Consider the following 16,367-nt stretch of genomic DNA (forward strand, 5'->3'; position numbering starts at 1 on the left):
TTAACATAAAAGTATTATTTTATATATGTGTGTGTATATGTATGTGTATATATACACACATGTATAAAATTAATAAAATAATCCCTATATATAGGGAGTGACTATTAGAGACAAACCCAATGTTTTAGAGGTGTGTGTGTATTATAGGGGTATTAATGGTTTGTGTATGAGCACGGCAACTTCTAGAGAAAATACGTTTATTTCTAGAGGTTTAAGTGTTTTATTAGGTACCACAAAAATTATGACAGAGATAAAAGATATCCTTATGCAATGCTAACATCAGAATTTGGCCTCAAGAATCCTGTTTTAGGTAGGATTTGGAGTAGAACCAGACAAACATTGCAGACATATTCCTGTGAATGTTTATTTGGATTTTTACATGAATTTCCTCTGATCAGGCTCAGGCCCATGAATAAAAAGTGTCCACTTCCCATGATAGTGTATACAGTGAGTTTTGCTTGCACCACTAAATGCTAATAAATAAAACAAAGTTTAAGCTTGTACAGTTTTAAACTATTTGAAATTCACTTTATAGGAACTTTCATGCGAAAAACCAAATTATAAGAGTATAAACTCGGGCAGCTAGGAATAGAAACTATAGCATGTGTGTGATTGTGGCCAATCGCAGCTAAGAGAGGAAGCTCAGATAACAAAATGAACAGGAAAAGAAATTGACAAAAAAAAAAGTCAAGTAACTTTGCTTGATGATGAAGAATAAAACTGAAAATAATTTTCATCTCTTTTTTTGGTCCTCCCCCAACTAGTAAGAGAGGTGAAAATAATCAATGATTCATTCATCCTGGGTTTGGGATCCACCTATGAGGCCTGATTCCTAACAGAGTATAGTTTGTGAACTCGAAAGGTGAGTTTAGCCTGTATTTTATTTAGATACCTAACCTCAGAAAGATGACATAAATGCCATTGTGTTTGAATGGAATCTCACTCTGCAGCACTGTTTCCCTACTCATAAATCACTGTGGGGCTTCAGTGTGCTGAGAAACTTTCCAATATACATTTCACTCAGCTATTCATGAACTAAAAAAAAAAAATCATAAAACTTCTCGATAGTTAATTGTGACATTTTAATAGTGAAAGCTTGAATTCTTTAACGGGGTTATGAAAACAAATTAATGTTAAATATGACATTTTTCTTTGGATTTATGACATATCCCTCAGTTCCCCCACCCCCCCACAACGCGCACAAAAGGAGGTATTAACGGAAAAACAGAGATGTTGTGTGTGCTGTTATGAACGAGCTTTGTGATCTCATCCGAAGGTTTTATCCAAGCCTGAACCATCTGGCTTTGAGCTGGGTAAAAGCATGTCAGCGATCCCCCAGAATTTTGGTGTCAGGGAAAGGGGGCAGAGTGCCTTTACTTAATGCCAACCTCCCTTTCCTCCTCTCGACAACGCTGCCATAAAGACAGGAGTCACACACTGAAAAGCATACCAGGCATTTTTAAACAAAACCCTGACATTTCCTCAGCATTTCCATAGCTAAAGCTCCCCCCCCCACCTTTCAATCAAATAAGGCACCCGCGCTCTCATGCCTAGTGCAAAGAAGGAAAGGGGGGAAAAAAGTTGGCAATTTAATTCAAACAAAAGAAGCTTGAAATCTATAAGCACAGCAACTCTGAGGCTTCTGGCAAATAGAATTCTAATTAGTATGCTGCTATTTTTCTTTTAGACAGATGAGGGATGCCCCCTATTGACTCTAGCAGGCAGGCTGGTTTAAAAAAAAAGAGGGGGGGTAGGTGGGGGCTAGCCAGCAAACACTGCAGATTGCAAATTATATTGCAAACCCTGCCAAGTCCCAGCTCTTGGCATCAGATTTTTAATGACACCCTGGAAAAGGGAAAAAGAAGCCCTCAGCGAAGGGATAAAAACGAGGGGTTTTACACTGTGATAAGTCTTTGCTTAAAACCCAAATGGCCAAGTGCACATTAGGGTTTTAAAATATTCATAGATAGAAGTGAAAATGAGGATATGGGGATGTACATTTGTTGCTTGGTCAATTGACAACTCATTCTGCATATTAATAAATGGGTGATCTAATTTTAAAGGGACAGTCTGTTTTTTACAATGACTTTTCGATTATTATGAAGCTGAGGGCAAAACATCAGAGAAGAGGCCAGCGACGACACAGAATGTTGTTTTCTTTTGATGTCGACCTGGTACTAACTACTACTTTGGTCAGGAATTCTGGGGGCTCTAAAAATACGATACCCTTCTTGTATAGTCTGTCTGATGTGTGGCTGCTAAACACTTTGATTTTTTTTCTCCTTTTCTCCTTTTTTCTATTCCTTGCAGTGCATGAGGCCCTTCACAGTTGTAGGATTTTATCCACAAACAGTCAGACCATCACAAAGATGGAAGCCATTTCTTTTAATAATTAGGCCACCTTCTGTTCCAGAGAACAGCTTTTGGCATGCCTACCTCCAAGTAATCTTTTACAATATTCCAAACCTTCTCTTCCCCACCCCAAATAAGCAATACAGTAAGTGGTCACAACAGTCTGAATCCAGTTGAAATGAATATTGCATTCATTACTTTAGTTCAAGTAATAAAAATCCCTTTGTCCAGAGTTTTGAAAAAAATAAAAAGGCCCACCTATCTCAGCTGCCTGCAGTCAACATGCACCTATTGGGCTACATATTTAAAATGTTACCTCTATTTTTGCACCTGCAAATTGCAGGCATAACTAATGTATATGTATTTGTCTAACTACCTGCAATGAGATTGGGTAGTTAAATACTGAATAAACATGAAAAGTACCTGCTGACAACAGCAAATGTAAAATTGCTCTCGCAGTTATTTGCATCTGCAACACTGCAGGCACTAAAAGAAAATAGGCAGTGATACCAGTCGAACAATCAGGCCAATTGTGTTTTAATAATCGCAGTGAATATTAATTACCCTTAAACACATACCCATATAAAAGGCAGTATTTGCCCCAAAACTGCAAAATTAATATTCTAAGATTCGGTGTTTTGAACTGTTATGTCAGAATACTGTAATATCACACTAGACTGCTGTAATATACATATTTATTTCAATAAAGGTGGCTACCATATGTTTTGCCAGATCTATTCCATTCTTCTTCTTTTATAAATATGCTTATGTGAGGGAGCATTTTGTAAGCATGAATTTCTGCTGTTATGGGTTCAGACCAGACTTATTCAACATGCTTGATAATCACAGTGGTGATTTTTTTATTTAAAATCTGGGGTATTATCCCATTAATAGGATTATTATGTTATTGAGTATGTATTTGAAAGATTGTTACAGTAAATACAAACCTTAGCAGAGTGTCATGTGGGATTTTTCTTATGTGGATCCCATTAAAATCAATGGGAGTTATGTGATTTGAAAATTGACCCTAAGTACAGGATGAGTAGACAGATCTGATACATATTTGGAATATTTGTTTTCATATGAGCTAGTCTTCTTTTTAAAGGATATTTACCAAAATATATGGTGTAAAAAGGGAAGAAGGCAGCAGGAGATCAGAATGGTGTGTCTCAGCAAACTGATGAATTAGTCTTGGTGCTGCTACTTAGGTCATTGCAGAGAAACAAGTTTCCAGACAGTGACTGTGCAAGCATTTGTTCCTGGAAGGGAGGATAAAACCAGTTCATAAAGCTCCCATTGATTTATCAGAAACATCCCAGAGTGACCTCTTGGCAGGAACTAACCACAGTACCTTCCCTTGTAGTTGACTCTGTAAATCAGTGGGAACCATGATTGATGTTTTGAGAGCACATGGTATATATAATCCAGATAGGGAACAGTGTAATTAAAAAAAAAAATCTAGAGTAAAAATGTATAGGGGAACAGATTGCATACACATCAGAATGTCATGAGCTTCTGTGGGAACAGGATCCTGTTCTTTATCAAATTTAAATGTGTATAAATATTAAATACTTACATTTACATAGAACTTCAAAAAGGAATGTTTATTTCCCTTATAAAATTATCTTATTTGACTAATATGTTCTCACTCATGCAAATACCTAGCCCTTTTTTTGAAAACCATTAAGCAATTGGTTTAATTACTATCCAGTGACAATGAGTTCTACATGCACATTCTTAATTTTTTGTCATTTTTAAGGATTCTTCCAGGTTTTACGGTAAGGTATACACCGAAGGTCGTATCCAGGTATACAGGCTGGACATTATAGAGTAAGCTTGAAGTACACCTGTTGGGCTACAGACATCTGATACATAAACAATTATGTGGTTTATATTCTTTAATGTATCTTAATTTAGGCAAAGGAGAAACTCAGGTGCTTGTGTAACCTGTTCTGCATTTCCCCATATTCAGTCTGTGTGGCTACAGGAAAAAGCTAAAATTTCAGGGCTTTAGTATAGGTGCCATTTGGAAGTGCTAAGTATGGACCCTGAGTAGTTCAGTAGTGTTGATAAGAAAAGAGAACAACTTCTCAGTTAGCAAAACTGATGGCTATCCAGTCTAGAAAATATTTTCACTGGAAAAATTCCCTTTCCACCCCTCCTTTTACCTTCCCCACATACCAGTTTTGCAGGTAAAGGGAGATGATGAGCGATTTTAATGTCCAGTGGTTTAAAGGTGTTCAAATGACCACTAAAATCATATTAACTTGTCAAATTGACCAGTATTTTCTGTCACTGAAACATAAGAATGAATAGCTGCAGACAATAAAATTGTTTCAATTATATTACATTAGGCACCCTCCCAAACAAGGGAAAATGCAGAAGACAAAGGAGAAGGAATCTCAGAGATTTGCTCTCCTGCTGGCAGAATACCGTTTAGAGGAACACAATGGAATACTTTGAATGAAGTGTCCTTTGGGGGTATAACGGGTCACTCCTAGCTCATACCCCCAAAAGTTCCAGCATAAAAATTTCCCACTACAATATATAATGGAATTATTGAGAACACAACACTACTTCAAATATTACAGGTGTTAAACTGAGTTATTAGCCTCTAATAAGAGGCAGCGTACGGGCAAATGCTGGAAGTCATTGTGTCTCAGGCCAGGTCTACACTATCAGGTAAAATTGATTTTTAGATATGCAAATCCAGCTATGAGAATTGCATAGCTGGAGTCGACATGTTTAAAATTGATTTTTGCTGCCCATCCACGTAGCCAGAGGTCAACGGGAGAAAACCTGCTGTCAACTTCCTTTACTCCTCATGATTGTCAGGAGCACCAGAGTCAACAGCAGCACCACAGCAGTTCGATTTAGCACATCACCACTAGGTGTGCTAAATTGAACCCTGGAAGATTGACCACCAGCGGGTCTATCTTCCCATATGTGTAGGCATACCCTAAGGCCGTTTCTACACATGCCACTTTCGTAAATGGCCCAAAATATGCTAATGAGGTGTGGATGCAAATTCCCTGGACCTTATTAGCATAAGGTCATGTGATTTGGAGTCTGGAAGACGTTCTTAGGGACTCCAAAACAACGTGTAGAAGCGCGGCCCCCGGGGGTCTTCTGTAAGACCCCCTGGAGGCTGTGCTTCTACACGTTGTTTGAGTCCATAAGAACATCTTCTGGACTCAAAAATCACATGACCTTCTGCTAATGAGGCACAGGGAATTTGCATCTGCACCTCATTAGCATATTTTGGGCCGTTTAAGTGGCATGTGTAGAAACGGCCCAGGAGAGTCTGAGTGATTCACTGGAGTGGGTTACCTAGACAGGTGGTAGAATTTCCAACCTTAGAAGCTTTAATGCCAGGCTTGAGAGAGCTCTGGCGGGGATGCTTTAGTTGGGGTTGGCCCTGCTTTGAATAGGGGGTTGGACTAAATGTCCTCCTTAGGTCTCTTCCAACACTAATCTTCAATGAGTCTGAGTCTCAGTATCTCGGTGAGCATTGAATTATGGAGAGGTGATGTCATTTCCTACAAACTTTCAAAAGTTACAGTATGCTGTCTTCTGTACAGATGGACCACTGGTCAGCATTTAAGAGAGACAAGAGCTATGTTCCTTCTCTGCCTGCTCTCCAACTAGTTACCCTGGGCAGGGAAGCAGCTGGAGATCAGCCACAAATGCCTGACCTGTAATTATGTTCTGCCCTCATGTAGATTGTGCATGTTTCTGAAAGTCCCTACTCAGTCCTAGACCATTGCATGATGGCAGGACAAAAGCAACCCCAGTTTCTTTATGTGTACTGAGCAAATGCAATGAAGTGGGAGCAAGTTGAAATATACCTAATATGAAAACAATATAAATGACTTTAACATATAGGGTATAACAAATAACTGCCTATCTGCAAAGGACAAAGCTATTTAGGACATGATAGAACAGTTAAACATGTTAAACCCCCCAGGGCTGATGTCCTCTTCAAATGAGAAAGGAATACAAGTAACTGGGAGAGGTGTCAGATAAGGAAAGGGACGAAAAAAGAGAAAACAAAGAGGTTAAAAGAATGAGGGGCAACAGTCAAGCTGTCGTTTATGGAAAACAAAGTTTTAAGATGTTTACTGATGGCCAGGTTGCTCAGCACTTCCTTCCACTGATGAGCCTTTGCACAAGTAGTCTGAATGACTTCCATCAGTGATGAGTGCTCTTCAAGGTGAGAAAGGGTTGCCCAATTTACAAGATCAATTTCTGCACATTGAACAGTTCTTTAATTTCCAGGTAGTCACACAGATTTCAGCGGAAGTGCTTGTGAAGTAAGGCACTAATCAGTATTTGTAAGGATCAAAAAAATCTAGCTCTGAAGGAGTGAATCTGCCCTGTTTGGGGTACTGAGATAAATTACTTGAAAGAAAAAAATTATCCTGGAACTGTAAGCCTAACATTTACAAACCTGGGTGACTAAAGCTAGCCTCCCAAATATTTACAAATAATTTAGGAGTCAACATAGAAGTCTGGTCACAGTAAGTTAAATAAAACCCCCAAACTCCTGTAAGATTGGTGATTCCTCCTGATTTTCACAAGGAGTAGAAGCCAGAGGATGAGTAATTTGTCATCTCTTCTGTGTCTCCTTTACGTGTTTGTGCCTAGACATAGGTCAGTTTCCTGGAGTACAAGCCTATGTTGGAATTCCATTAAAATTATATCAAGGAAAAACTGTTTCAACATGCAATTGAAAGAAGTCAATATAATATGTTCTTATGGAGGAGCATAATGTTTCAGATTTGGTGGGTAAATTGGTACAGTGGGACTTCAGACAGATTCAGTTTGACTTTTCAATTACTTATCTAAACTTCATTTTTTACTAGGTTCTACATTTTAATCAATAAAATATTTTTGTTTAAAAATAAACATATGTATCACAGTCCAGTTAATAGAATGCCTACTCCAGACACTGTGCTGGTCTTTCACAATCAATAAATCCAGCAGTAAAATATGAATGATTTTTTATTTTTAAAAAAGCACACCGATTTATATTTATGCTTATAGTGCTGATGTCGTTTTACAGTCAGGACACAGTAGATGCACCTGCTTTAAGTACTAGCTTGGTAGAGTAAACTCAAAAGAGCACATTGGGGGTTAGCAGTTACAGCTGAAAGTGAAAATCAAGAAACAGCAGTGGCACTGCTTTTGTCTTCAGCATGCTCTTCAAGATGTGAGAGGCTCCAGTGGGTGGGAGACCTAGACATCACCACCTCCCAATTCTGGGGATAACCCTGGCAGTTATGCTTTACAATTACCTTTTCTTAAAATACCAATTAACCCTTTCAGTGCTTTGTGGCGTACTGTGAGCAGGCAGGAAAGGGGCACTCATTTATCTCTTATATTTGAACATAGTAACCAATTACAAAGGGGTTAGAAGCATGAGGAGCAGGTCCCTAGCTACGGTAGATGTCCCTGGAGTACTTCATGGGTGTATCATTTTGATGCTTAATATCTGGCGGGAGGGGGCGGGGTTGGTTAGGTTTATTTTTGGTTTGTTTAAAATCAAGAATAAAACAAATGTGTCACTGTCTTCTTCACTTGTAAACATCATAATAGGCCTGCAAGATACAGATCTGATTCTTGAAAACTGAATCAGACAGTGGGCTTTAAATATCTGTTTGTTTGAGAGTATTGTCGATAGTCAGTGTTTCTCACTGACTCATAAAACAATTCTGGTTTTAGATATACCATAATGTTACGATAGTAAAAAATGTAGTTTGGTTTACTCAGAGGAGTAGTCAGGGATACAATCTCAGCCTTTTCTCTATCCCAGAAATTAATACTAATCTACTGGGAAGTTCAGATTTATAATAGGTGATTTTAAACTAACAAAAATGATACTAAAGGTTCTTACAAATGCTACTGAGTTTGCAGTGTTTTCATTCAAAACCTGCAATGACATCAGTTAGCCTAACGGTGACTGAAGCCCATTGAAATGTATGTTGCATGTCAGCTGAGATCTGATTCTTCAGTCCTCACCCACACTGAGTAGTACTCACTCCTGTAGAATCCAATTTAAGTAAGTGCTACTCAGTGTGACTAGCCACTAAAAATTACAGAAATAGGCTCTCAGGAGGGGTTGGGGGTGGGAAAGGTAAGAAATAGAGTGGCCAAAGTTTGGTGTTTGGTCATACTCAGAGAAGGTGGACCCTCCCGCCCCCTGCACACATGTTCCTGGATTTGTTTGGGAGTAGCTTGTTTACATTCCTTTGATTTGTAAATTGCACTGGGTGTCTAGTGAGATCAAGTTGTTGATTTATTGCAGATTGTAAATTGGGTGCAAATGGTGAGATAGAAGATGGTGAAAGGTGTTAAAATCTATTACAGCTGAAGTATTAAAAATCCATTCAAGTACTTCTAAAATGCATCTTGGCTTCTATCATCCCCATCAGCAGAAGTTCTTCTCAAGAGTCTTCTGCATCCTGTCTTCTCAGGTGATGGGGAAAGTAATAGCACTTTGGTACTCTAATTACACCTGCAATTCCCCCACTCCTCTTCCTTCCCCCGCAACTTCTCCAGCGTGTGGGCAAAACACCTCTATGAATGCGAACTCCAGAGTTCAGGATGCATGTTTTACCAAATCATAGATTCCTCCATTGGAGGGTAAGGCATAGTTGAGAGGCCTTAAACTGAAGACTACACTGTTCCTGACTAGCCAAGGAAAAGGTTGTAGGAATGTGAGGGAGGAGACAAGCTCAGAACTCCTCAAGCGATGTATCAGTAGGTACACCCCTCAGGAGAGAAAATGATTCTCAAAGCTCCCTGTGGGACAGCTGCACCCTCACTGCATGCCAATTGCACAGTTGAACCCTATGACTTCCACATGCTCCCTTTTCCTGTCCCCCCACTCTGATCTTTAATTTGTGACAAACATCCCCAAACTTCTTTTACAAAATGTAATGGACAAAAATTACCCCTGCTTTTGCAGGTGCAACTCCACTGAAGTTGGCAGAACAATTCAGGAACGAGTGAGGAAGTTTTAATGATCTGACCACTGCTTCTCCTATTAACATGGCTACTGCCCCTTGCAGAGGTGGATTTCAGGGTATCTTCATCAGCTCTCCCATCGTCATGGTAGTGTCTTCACTAAGGCACCACAGTGACATTGCCGCACTGGTGCAGCTGTGTCGTTGCAGCACTGTGCAATTAGACAAACCCTCAGTATGGGCAAATGAAATTAATTTGACAGATGTCCTTACTTAAACTGAAAATCAAATGTGGAGGTGCATCTGCTTTATGGATGTTCAAGGCCTTGGAGGAAGGGCCTGATCTACTTTGCTTCAGTGGATATCACATTGCATCTTATAATGCCATACAGGCTACATCCACACTACCATGGAAGATTGACCCACTCAGAGCTGATCTTCCAGGAGTTGATTTCACGCATCTAGTTTGGACGCATGAAATCCAACTCTCAGGGGTCACAGTCGACCCCTGTACTCCTCACATTGAGAAGTAAGGGAGGTTGAAGGGAGAAACTCTCCCATTGACCTTCCCCTGTATAGACAGACAAGTTAGCAGAGTGCAGATATGTTGATTTTTAGCTACTCAGTTGGCATAGCTAGAATTGTGTATCTGCTGTTGACTTTCTTAGTCTAGTGTAGACATAGCCACAGACAAATTTACCTACTGTCCTTGTAAAGCTGGGTTCTCTAATCTGAAAACAAGGCACTGGCAAGCTATAAATACTGAAACAATATCCTAGTCTACCTCAAACATTTTAATTAACGCATGTTGCCAAGACCAATGGTAATGCTACAGTAAACTCTCTCCTAACTGGCATTCTGTCATCCAGAGCTCTCAGATAACCAGCATTTTAACCATAAGTACATTTTAGGTAGGTTTTCCATAAGTACAGTATAGTGAAAGTAAATAAAATAAATACAGCAAATATGTTTATAAGTTTACAGTGTACAATATGACTGTTATTGGTAAATAAAGTACTCTGCAAACTTTGCTGTTTAATAGCTAATCTAGTTTTTCTTCAGTGTTATGCATTGCTAGGTATGCCTCTCTGTTATCCAGAATACTTGACTAGATGACAACTTCCTAGTACTTCGGCTGCCAGATATGAAAGAGTTTCCTTTATATGAGGGCAAATATTTGTTGGTGCTAACTGAAAAGAAGAATTCTATTATAATGTTTTAGTAATCAGTGAATACAGAGTACTTGGCAGTGAATGGGAAACATTTGCTTTGTGAGCTGTGAATATAATGGAAAGGTAAAAATGGTTATGCACCCTTCCTCCATTTAGAAAGTTGTGTATCTCCTGTTTAGGACACAACAGAATAGCCACAATTAAGCCAAAGGCTAGGTCTGTAGTGCATACATTTTGAGAAAGCACAGTACTTACTGAACTGGAGAATTTTAAAAGCATTTAAATATTTCATTGGAAAAAAGTATATGTATGGAGCTTAATTGCTATGGGAAAATGGGTTACTGGAGGTACCGTCGTACTCAGAAAGAAAGCCATGGATTTAATAACAAGAAAGCTGGGGTGGGGGACAACAAAGGAAATAAAGCAGAGTCTACCACTGTTTTAATTCTGCAACCAATGACCAGATATTACCCACTGTCAGAACACTAGGTGATCATACATTACACCCATTGTGAAATACTAACACATAACAAGATGAGTTGAAAAGCAGAATTAGGGTACTCTGTCAATTTAGGTAGAGAGTTAGGGGGTTACTACAATGACTCTCTATGGAGAAGTGTGCCAATTTGAGGGGAGAAAAATACCTTTTAAGGAACAATTTTTTTATTCTTGTGCTGGCATCAAAATTCTCATCTCAGAATAGCTAATGGAGATACATACATGTGTGTACACACATCTGTGCATTTTTTCTATTGTATACCATATAATAGTATCTGGGCTTTTCATCACCTGGGGTTATAATGGATTCTCTTTGGACAGACAGCGCCAAAGAAGATGAGATGTTTGGGGTCATGTCTCCCAGTGGAAGGGTGAGATTCTGAAAATGGTGATTCTGCAAGACTGAATAACATAAACATAATTATAGGGTGGGCACAGTGCTGTAGCATTGATGGAATGTTACTGATTGGACACACTTGCAGGTTAACCGGAAGATGAAAAGAGTTATGTAACACTTGCCACTGTGCCATTAGCAGTGATATCCTGACTAATTGATATATTTTAAATAGGGAATCACAGACTGTAATGTGCCTATTTAAAACTCTCGATCTACTCCTTGGGATTTCCATATGTATTATTCTCTAGTTCCATATTTTTATTGTTTGCATAGACCACAGGTTCTATTTTTATATATTTGCCGTGCATGTAATTCAGCAAAAAAGACTGCTGCACTTTTCTTACTACAAAAATATTTGGCTTGTTAATGTTTTTTGTGTTCTTAAATGCATTAATTGAATTTTACATTATTATGCACTGTAGAAGAGAGGTGAAGACCATATGAATAAAATTATTAGGGTTACCCTTTAGTTAACCAGTACACTTAAAAACCAAATGCAAATCTATAGATCCTATCACGGTTCAAACTGCTTATATCTTCTTTGATGATTTCAGTTTAAACAATGAGCAAAATACAATTATCTCATTAAAATAAACAAAGTCTTTTGTGGCAGCACACACAAAACGGCTGGTGAATTCGTATATATCTTAAAAACATGAAACGTGGTAATAAAACCACTTCAAGAGGAAACCTCAGTGTATCCTGTAAATTCTGATTCTCTCCCACTCTGTCTGACCCCTCCCTTCTTCTTCCGAAATCAGCCCTAAGTAGAGACTAATCTTGGATGGAAAAGTTGCAGGGTGGGAAGGTTTCCTTTTTCTGGCTTGCGGAAGGTGTATACGGTGTTAATGAAAGCTTACGAATCTTTTTTTTTTTTTTTTTTAAATCCAGAAGAGAGAGTGTGATTTTTTTTCCTTTCTCTTAGCACAGTCACACATTAGAGATGGATGTAGTAGTGTAGCTGCAAACTGCAATAGGTGGATGGATATTTACCCAAGAAAATTTGAGCCATGCCCTTTCATTTTCAGAGAGCCGCTACCTAATCTCAGTGTAACATCAAGACAAAGGACACCTCATTCCGCTCGCGTCTACCCTGGAAAGGGGGGGGGGGAAAAAACCCTCTCAGTGAACCACCTAAGCTATTAGAATAATGGGGTTGGGGGGATGGTGGAAAGAAGATAAAATACAAATTTCACTCCGATCTGGGTCGGATTACTTCCCCGTGCCCCTGCCTTTATTGAGCGATTTGGTGTTTCATTAGAATTCAGAATTCCTGTGGAAAGAAAAACCACAGTGGCACGGACTTCTCTTTCAAGGGGATTGCAGGCTGACCCATCAAAATGAAAAGGCTCAATGTTTTGCTGACAGGTCCCTGAGCAGGCCTGAATGACAGCTTCATTTCAGCACTTCTCAGATGAGATTTGAATTGGAGGACGGATGAGGTAGTAGTAGAGAGACTTTGTTCCCTAAAAAGTGTCAATGTCAAACTCTGCAGTTCAAGTTCTAGTGTCTGAGGTACAAAACCCAAGTTAGAAATCAGCTTAGACTTTCCTACTCTTAAGTTTATTATTAATGTCTCTCTACTATTAGCCCACATGAGGCTTCATTTAAAATGTGGAGTTCAGGCCTGGTGTACATGCTTTTTCTTGGAAATGTTGAGAAAAAAATCTGCGTATTGAAGGAGAGAGATTAAAGGTACAGTGTAACAGTTGCACTGAATCCACATACAAAATTGGTTAACAGTTTTTTTTTTTCCCCCCCCACTAAATGGTACCTCACAAGATCAGCTTAAAAACACACCTGTAATCTGATGGCCTTCTGCCCTCAGCCAAGTCAATGTTATAAACTGAATCAATTTCTTCTAACTGTAATAGAACCATGCAAACTATAATACAGTAAACTCTGTCTTAACCAGCGTTCTATTACCCAGAACTTAAATAACTGGCATTAAATTTAACCATAAGTAAATTGTAGTTACATTTTCCATAAATACAGTATAATCAAAGTAAATACAAGTGAATGCAGCAAATGCAGTATAAGTTTACCCTGTGTAATACTGCTGATGTTGATAAACAAAGTACTCTGCATACATTTTTGTTTAATTTCTAATCTTGGTTTTTTTTACTGTTATGCATTCTAGGTATACCTCTCTATTATCCAGAACATTTGAACATCCGGCAATCTCCCAGTCATGGGGCTGCCGGATAGGAAAGAGTTTGCTGTATGAAAAGTATTCTCAGAGTTTAATATATATTGAAAAGTACTGAAGCTTGTGTGTGTGCATGCATGTTTGTGTGCATACTTGTTTATATATTGGACTATCAGGGCAGATAATAGCGGCTGGAAACAATTGCTGGTCCACATTTTGCCTTCAACTGCTTATGCTAACCATTTTGGGCCTTCAGAAAAAAGAGGCCCAGATAAAGCCAGGATGAAAGTCAATCCAAAAAATGGAGACCAGCGAAGTGACATTATGCCCTTCCCCTACCCCTTGTTCCATGTTGTCCGACTTTGACAATAAGGAAACATACAACTGTCCCATACTCCAGCACACTCCTCTTCCCCTTGTGCTGATCTTTTGCATGTTTTCTCTCTCATATGTTGAACAATTTTTAGACAAAGAAAGGTAAAAGTTTGCATGGAAGAAGAACATATCTTTAAAATCAACCATGAAAAATTCTGTATACTCAGAGGCAGTTAGATACAACCCTGTAGATCCCATTTTAAATACTGTTTGCACTCTGAGGCAAATTCTGCCCTGAGTCTTTATATATTTGGAGTAACCTCATTGCCATTCGTCTCAACTGACATGTGTGCAAGTAAGAATTTCCAGGGAGTGGGTGTTTACTAATCTCTGATTCTTTTATATATGTGTGATGAAGTGCGCCACATTGTTGTGGCTGTACTGTAAGTGTTTTTATTGAATACTACAGCTAATAGTGACATAAAATCTATGTAAATGGTCAGAGTGCATGATAGGGCCATCCTCAGGAAGCTTCATCTTATAAACTTTGCCAAATTGTTTATGGTTTGTGCCTCACCCTGCCCCACTCTGGGTTTGTGAATTTTGCACAGGGAAAATAATGTAGTAAGAGAAATAGATTAGAACTGTCTTTTTTTGCCACTTGTCTTGCTCTCTTCCCTGCTTAGAAAAAGGCTCTGTTTTCTGGGTGCATTATTAAGCACACAGCCAAAAATTCAGAATGTCTCAGAAACAAATCTACTAAAACCTAGAATAAGTGGTACATGCATTTTTTATGAATCAGGAAATCTTACTTTCCCCAATTCTTAAGGAATCTTAGCTTATGTAGCTTCTGCTTTTACAACAGACTCTATCAAACAGCCTTTTAACTTCTCAGCCACAAAGATATAAGCAGAGGAAAAAAAGTGGGTTAGGGACTGGTCAGTCATCAAATTCAGGCTTGGAACCAGTAGGCCCAGCTACCATGAGAGTGTCTGTTAAGCCTGCTTATTCCAAACCATTTTTAAAAGCTCAACCACAGTATGGTTTGTTTTTGTTTTGTTTTTTTCTGGATTAAATCCACAAGAAAAAATGTTTTGATCTTGAGCAATGTATTTTTCCCATTGAAATCAATGGGGAATTTCATCTTTACTTCAGAGAAATACAAGACCAGGTTCTGGTATTTTCTCAATTGAATAATATCTAGGAGGGAAGACAATAATTTGCACTTTTATAATGGATTGTTTCAGGAATGTCAAGTGCTTTGTAAGTATTGCGAATGAGGAACGATAACCAACAAGGACTGGGGGAATTTTGAGGGTTAAGCTTGGGCTTTGAAGGAGGGGTAATGGACTAAAATTTAGGATGGACGGATATTCTATAGGTGGTTAGGCAAGGCTGTGAAACACCCTTCTGGGGAAACTGTGGAAACACCCTCTGTTTGTATCTTTTATAACTAAAATGGACAAAACGTTAGCAAATCTACAGCAGGCAACAATTCTGTGCTTACAGGGAGATGGACTGTGTGTACTATTAGATGGTTTCTTGACCTCTAACTTCTTTACTAAGTGACTCTCATACCTGTTCAGTGAGGTAACTAACTTTTTAGTAACTGTGTAAACTGAGGCACAAAAAGGTTTGTGACTTGGCCTCAAATCAAAGGCATAGCTGTGAATTCAACCCAGCTCAAACCACAAGGCTGCATTTGCTCTAGTGATTCTAAGATTAGTGTATCTGGTAGTCTTATTTGGATTGAGTGAAAGTAGCAGTCATGTAGCACCTTAAAAGACTAACAATTTTATTTATTAGGTAATAATAAATAATTGCTAATCTTTAAGGTGCTGTAGGACTGCTTGTTTTTTGGCAAAGCTACAGACTAACGCGGCTGCCCCCTCTGAGACTCTTTGTATAGAGCTATTTGTCGACTTTAGGTTATATTCCAAGGCCTAGTTCTTTGCTGGCACTTCTGTCCAGTTCTCTCTGGCTGGCTAGTTGGTGTAATACAGAGCAGTGAACTGTCAAGGATTCAAGAATACATGCTTTCCCCATCCCCCCACCCAAAAGAACCCACCCCAAAACAAAAAAGCAAAACAAAACAAAAAAACCAAAATAAACCCAAAAAACCCAAAAGCTCCCCGATTTCAAGACTGATTAGAAACTAGGGGTAAATTCTCACTGTATCACAACGGAGCTCCGTGCAATGCCATGCAAGAGAGCTGAGGTACAGGTGTCTCCAAGCCATGTTTCTGAAACTCCTCCTTCTCTCTTATTCTCTTCCCCCACCTCTTCTTCTCTCTTATTCTCTGCCTGCCACTCTGATCCTGGTGATGGCTGAGGGCTGGCAGTCCCAAGTGCAGGTCAGAGAAGCTTAATCCTGCTTGCTCTACTCCCTCAACTAGTCTCTTTGTGCAGTTTGATTTCTTCATGTGAATTAGGCTTAAAGATTTGCCTGCTATGATACTACAGTATAGTATTAGTTGATTTATTTTTAGATAGAGTTGTCTTACATTAACAGCAGA

The sequence above is a fragment of the Carettochelys insculpta genome, chromosome 12 (assembly GCF_033958435.1).
Source record: "Carettochelys insculpta isolate YL-2023 chromosome 12, ASM3395843v1, whole genome shotgun sequence".
In the NCBI taxonomy this organism is placed as follows: domain Eukaryota; kingdom Metazoa; phylum Chordata; order Testudines; family Carettochelyidae; genus Carettochelys; species Carettochelys insculpta.